General features: G+C 38.3%; 1 long non-coding RNA gene across 2 annotated transcripts in view; it reads left to right on the forward strand.

Annotated features, from left to right (window-relative positions):
• The window catches only part of LOC107309819, a 53411-nt gene that overhangs the window by 25744 nt on the left and 21667 nt on the right, over positions 1–6000 (forward strand). The window contains exon 1 of one of the 2 annotated variants that reach the window (XR_004306358.1): positions 5248–5785. The exons of the other annotated variant lie outside the window; for it this stretch is intronic. This is a non-coding gene — a long non-coding RNA (uncharacterized LOC107309819). Of the gene's footprint in view, positions 1–5247; positions 5786–6000 lie in introns of those variants that run through there. 2 annotated transcript variants of the gene reach the window in all.

The raw sequence follows: 6000 nt of genomic DNA on the forward strand, positions 1-6000 counted from the left end.
TGAAGCATATCCGCCTAACATTGGAAGTGTTTATATATCAGGTTCTTAAAATTGTTTTTAATTTTATTTATTTATTTATTTATTTATTTATTTTTGTAGGCTGCATTTACAGATTATTCCAAATCATTTCCCCGAACTTAATATACTTCATTCTTAAATTGCCTGTAAACTTGAATCATGCAGAATTCCAGCAGCTTCAGTGGCTCTGGTACATATTCTCTAGAGGACATTTAGAAGGACAAATGCCTGTTGACTTACAAGGCCATTTTATAAGGACCAGACTTGTAAAGAAAAAAGCAAAGAGAGAACAATCTGGTCAGGGGCACACTTGCTTAAGGATCAGGGATGAGGGTATAATTTAGGCATCTACCTTTCTACTTGCTCCAGTGCATGCTGAATTTACTGTTCTTGTTTTGCCTTTTCTTTTACTCTTTTTCCTCCTTACATCGTCATTTACTAGAATTAAAATTACCAATGTAATTTATGTTCCAAATTCCTTTCCAGCAACAAAAGCTGTAGGTTTTTCTAAAGGACTTTTCTGTAAAGGTGCCGTGCAGTTTTCTCTCTAGGAGCATGGGATGGGGCACAAAAAATGCTCCAGTAGTGACCCTTTTGCTGTGTAACCTTTCCTTAAAATGCCAGCAACTGTGCTTCCACAGAAAGGAACAACAAATTGAACGAGAAATGCTAAGGACGTTATGAAAGACTAAGGCAAGAAAAAGAATCTGCTCAGAAATGTTTCTCAGGGAAGGTGATGTAATATGCACTGCAGAAAATACCAGTAGTTGACATAATTTACTGTTTTTCTAAGCAGTTGTGGCTGCCAGCAGACCAGGAGAAACAAAACATACAGCTAGGAATACAGCTGATCAGATTTTTTTTGTCTAAAAGAAATATAGTAGATATAAAACTTGTTTTCAAAAGATGTCATTGAAGTTCAATGGAATAGTGTCCTATTAATAAAGACTAATGACTGACAGATGAAAGTCTCACTTCTGTTGGAGCAATCCGTGTAACATTAAATTTTACATACAAACTTTTTAACAGCTATCTTGAAAATGATCTGGCTTTATATTAACTGATTCTCTACTTAAGCCCGGTTTCTTAAAGAAGTGAGACTTGTGGTAATGTTACAAAACTTCATCTGTAGTTTTCCTTGGAATTTACTGGACTCCCTGTAAGAGAAAGTTTCCCCAAACTAAAATCCTGGTGGCTGTAGTCTTAGGGGAGGAAGGGCAGTGAAGGTGCTTCCATTTTGCAGAGAGATGAAAATCAGCTGTTTGTTCCAGCTGGCCTTTAGGCCAAGGTTTGATAAAAGCTTGTTCCTTTGCTGTTCACACCAAATCCTTTCTGGTGTCACATACATAGCTTATTCCCACTCCTGCATAATCTCAATGTATACTACTTCTTATGAAAGTCCATTTGTGGCTTGAAAAGCCCATACCAGAAACAAAGCAATTTAAAATCTTTCATGGTTTTTTGCTTATCACAGAATCACAGAATCGTAGGGGTTGGAAGGGACCTCTAGAGATCATCAACTCCAACCCCCTTGCCAAAGCAGGTTCCCTACACCAGGTCGCACAGGTAGGCATCCAAGCGGGACTTGAATATCTCCAGAGAAGGAGACTCCACAATCCCCCTGGGCAGCCTGTTCCAGTGCTCTGTCACCCTCACTGTGAAGAAGTTCTTGCAAACATTCGTGTGGAACTTCCTATGTTCCAGCTTATGTCCATTTCCCCTTGTCCTGTCTCCACGTACCACTGGAAAGAGACTGGCCTCCCCACTATGGCCCCCACACCTCAGATATTTATAAACCTGTAATGTTTCATCTTCTTTTAGGTTCTGAGAACAGTTGCTAGAAGTCTGACAATAGTTGCTGCTCTGACCTGAATTTCTTCCCCTTCTCATCGCTAAGCCAGGTGATGTTTTTAGGTTCAAATTATACAGAAAGCACATTAACTATCACAGCTGAGAAAAACAGTAAACATGCTGCAAACAAACCAACTATTCATATTAAAAAAACAACATTGTTTTTTTGTTTGTTTGTTTTGCTTAGCGCATGATGAGTCCATCAAAAAGCTACCTGGGAGATGGAATGTATGCCTGCCTAGTTTGCTTCCTGTTAGGTTATTAACATATACTTACTGCAACTGTAACTGCTGGTTATTGAAGGAGGGGCTTAGCTTTCTATCAGAACCCTGGGACTAATTAAAACATTGCCTTTTAGAAAGGAGTGCCCAACTCAAATGAAGAATAAATAAGACACTCAAGGATGTATCACAATGTAGAGGACACAAAAAGATGAAGTTTTTTCTCCTTTTCTGTGCTAGCCTTGTGCAGAGGAATGGATCTGATAAGTTTTAGCTCTGTATAGCTGTCAGCCAATTTTGCTCTCATCATTTGTACATCCACAGAGTAAGCAGTCCCATCCTATCTTCACTGATAGCCATACTAATGTTATAAATGTTAAGAAAAAAATTGTATCTGGCCATTTCATAAACTCAGCAAAGTCATTATGTTGTGTAAAACTCAATAAAAGAGTGAATCTTGCTATCTCATTCAATTCCATACAAATACAGCAGTACATTTAAAAGCAATGCAAAATCAGAGCAGAACAGTAAACCCATGCCCTAAATTTGGTACAGATTTTTTGAGTAAAATTTCCATTTAAGTACCCTGAATAATACAGCACTAAGTCACCGTTTCCTTTGGTATAAGGTTTAGTCCGGGTTTCTATTTTTTCATTCTCTTTTGTTCTGTTTTCCCAGAAAGAATTTTATATATATATATAAATATGCATATTTATATATATTTGGAAACAAACCACATTGATCACATGGTTGACTTCTGGGAAGAAAACTTCAAAGACCATGTATTTGATATATATTAAAAGACAACAATCCACAGGCTTCAGTTTTGAAGCTCAGTTTTTACGTCTATCAGCGTTTTATCTTCTTCACCATTTCTCTGCATACTAGAAAACACGTGGCCTTAAGAGGTTAACATTAAAAACAAATTACCTGGGAAAATAATTTTTTCCCTTATGAAAATTACGTGTCCTATATTTGTGAAATGAATTAGTCACATAACACACCTTTCACAACCTCGAAAGACTTGGATTATGAGCTATATGAGCTATATTTTCCCATGTATAACAGGAGCTCCTCTGGATGTTCTTCTCATGGGAAGGCTATCCGTTCTTCTCATGGGAAGGCTATCCATTCTTCTTTGTACATGCACCACTGTCACTCCAGTTTCTGACTGTGTTTTATTTGGATATAATCATAAATCACTCGCAAATGAGTCCAAGACATAAAATTAACATTACCGGTTCATATTTTTGAAGTGAGCTATTCTATTTGCACTACTCTCCAGATTAAAGCATTTCTTATGACATGGAAAGATTCCAGGTATGTGGTGTTCAGCAGGGAAAGGTGACAGAATGACATTTTAGGACATATGTGTGGGGAAGGGAGGAAAAGCAGCAGTGAAAGAAACATCCTTTTGATTTTGAGTCAGTCAATCCACAGAAGTAAGTCAACTGAACAATAGCTACAAAATTCATCCTTTGTTTTAGCATTCTACTTTCTGGAACTGTTCAGCCTGGAGGAAAGAAGGCTCACGGGGAAACTTAGAATCCTAAAGTGGTTTGAGTTGGAAGGAGCCTTAAAGATCATCTGGGTCCAACTCCCCTGCTATAGGCAGGGTCACCTCCCCCTAGACCAGGTTGCTCAAAGAGCCATCTGGCCTGGCCTTGCATGCTTCCAGGGAAGAGGAATCCACAACCTCTCTGGGCAACCTATCAATCTATATAAATACCTGAAGAGAGGGTGTGAAAAGATGGAGCCAGACTGTTTTCAGTGGTGCCTAGTGCCAAGACAAGTTGGTGCCAGGCAGCACTTCTGTGCAGTGTGAGTGACAGTCTCTGGCAGATGTTGTGGAGTCTCCTTCTTGGAGATCTTCAGAAGCTGCCTGGACATAGGACTGAGCACCCAGCTATGGATGTCTCTGCTGGAACAGAAGTTGGAGCAGACAGACCCAGAGGTACCTGCTCATTCTTGGATTCTGCTTTGAACTCTGTCTGTCATGAGAATGTGAGACACCATATCCCTTCAACTAGGAACAGAAAATTCTGAAAATATCAGTGGTGCTCTAGCTCTGGAAGGGATCTCAGTGAATGAATGTGCAGCAGGAAGGACAAAGTCTGGTAAGGTCACGATTGGCAGCCTTACATCAGACAATAGGAAAAATGCATGAGTTCTGGGATTACATATTCCTTATTGCTTTCAGTAGTATTTTGTTCTTTGTTTTACCTGTGATATAATTAATGACAGTACTTCAGGTACCACCTCTTGACTGCTGCTTTGTGCCGATGGCCTTAGAAGCACAGGAGGGTTGTTGTGAAAGAACTTGTCATGTAAAGACACATTTAATTCCAGTGCAGACTACTGAGGTTGTAGTGGTTTCTGGTGTTGTAAACATTTTTCAGACTGATAAACCACATAAATCTCCTGCAGGGAATGAAGGTAAACATATAACACAGGAACTTTACAGTGCTATTTGCTGGTGCAGCAAGCTGAAGACTTTATGCATGGAAAAGAATCCCAGGCTTTGGGTCTGCACTGTGATCACGCTGGAGAAAAATATATAAATAAATTAGACAAAACGTTTGCACACCTTCTTGATCTTGTAAAACTAGCTTGTTTTCTTGAAGGCTGGCTCTCTGATATGCTAAGAAATAGCTAATGTGGACTTGGTGTGGTGGTGGGCAATAGCACAAGTGGGCAGTTTCTTTTTTTTCCATAAATGCGTTTAGCAAAAGGAAAAGATAGAGGATGTTGAAACTTTCATAAACATAAAGTCTGTAATGCTAAGTAGAGGGCAGGCAAAGGTGCAGTACTTTCAAACCATACCTGGCACCTTAAGGCAATAATGATAAACAAGATACAAAGGTGTGACTGCAGCTTTAAATGTGAAGTGGCAAGTTTCTCTCCATCATACGGAAAATATAATGTATTGACAGGTTACAAGTTTTCATACTCTGAATTAGACAGCACTATGATGAAACAATAATGCCTTCACTTTTGGATGATGCAGTTGAAAACTAAGATCATTTCTAATCATTTCACATCATGCTATGTTCTGCCTCCACTTAAAACAATACAAATTGCTTGCAGCTTGAACACTCCATACTGGGTCTATGTTTTGCTGACAGAGACCCCAGAGAAGCCCTGTTGTGGTTAACATATTACTCTGCCCAAGAATATGGAAGTGTATTGCAGAAAGGCACTATGCAAATAATGTTCACAGAATTTATAATTTCCTGTTGGAACAACGTAGAAAATAAGGTCATCGATTTAAACCAGAGAATACAAATGATTTTCTGCCCACAAAGCTGCCAAATGCTTGGAGATTTTTTCCCCTTCCTGCTGCTAACCAAACACTCTGATTCTTTCATGGGCATCATCGGTTTCTTGACTAAGTAAACATTACCCACTAAGCTAAACATTTTAAGAATAATCGAAAATTTGGGTGGCTATAGTAACAAAATGTTTATATTCTGAAATAAGAATTAAAAAAAATAAATAAAAGGGAAAGGAAAAACAATTTCTGAAATTAATTATCTTTTATGTAGATTCAAGTTTCTTGGATTTATGTTAGCATCCAAAAGAGAGAAAGGAGCAAATTGAAAGAAGACTGAAAAAGCAAACCAGCAAACAACAACAAAAACAACCAAAAACCCTCCACTTTCCTAAAGAAGCCAAAAAAGGGAGAGTACAAGGAAGTGAGTATTTGAAACTTTGAAACCCCAATTTAAAAAAAATAATCAATTTACAAAATAGAGATGGAAATGGTAAAAAGATGTTTGTTACTTGTTAAGTATCAGGAGGTTTGTGCTGTTGCCTATTTTTTTTTCAAGTCAGAGCTGAACACAGCTGATGCCTGGCTTTGAAACATGTCAGTTTGAAGATTATGTGTACAGTATTAATAAACGTGGAA

Source organism: Coturnix japonica, chromosome 2, assembly GCF_001577835.2.
Source record: "Coturnix japonica isolate 7356 chromosome 2, Coturnix japonica 2.1, whole genome shotgun sequence".
NCBI lineage: Eukaryota > Metazoa > Chordata > Aves > Galliformes > Phasianidae > Coturnix > Coturnix japonica.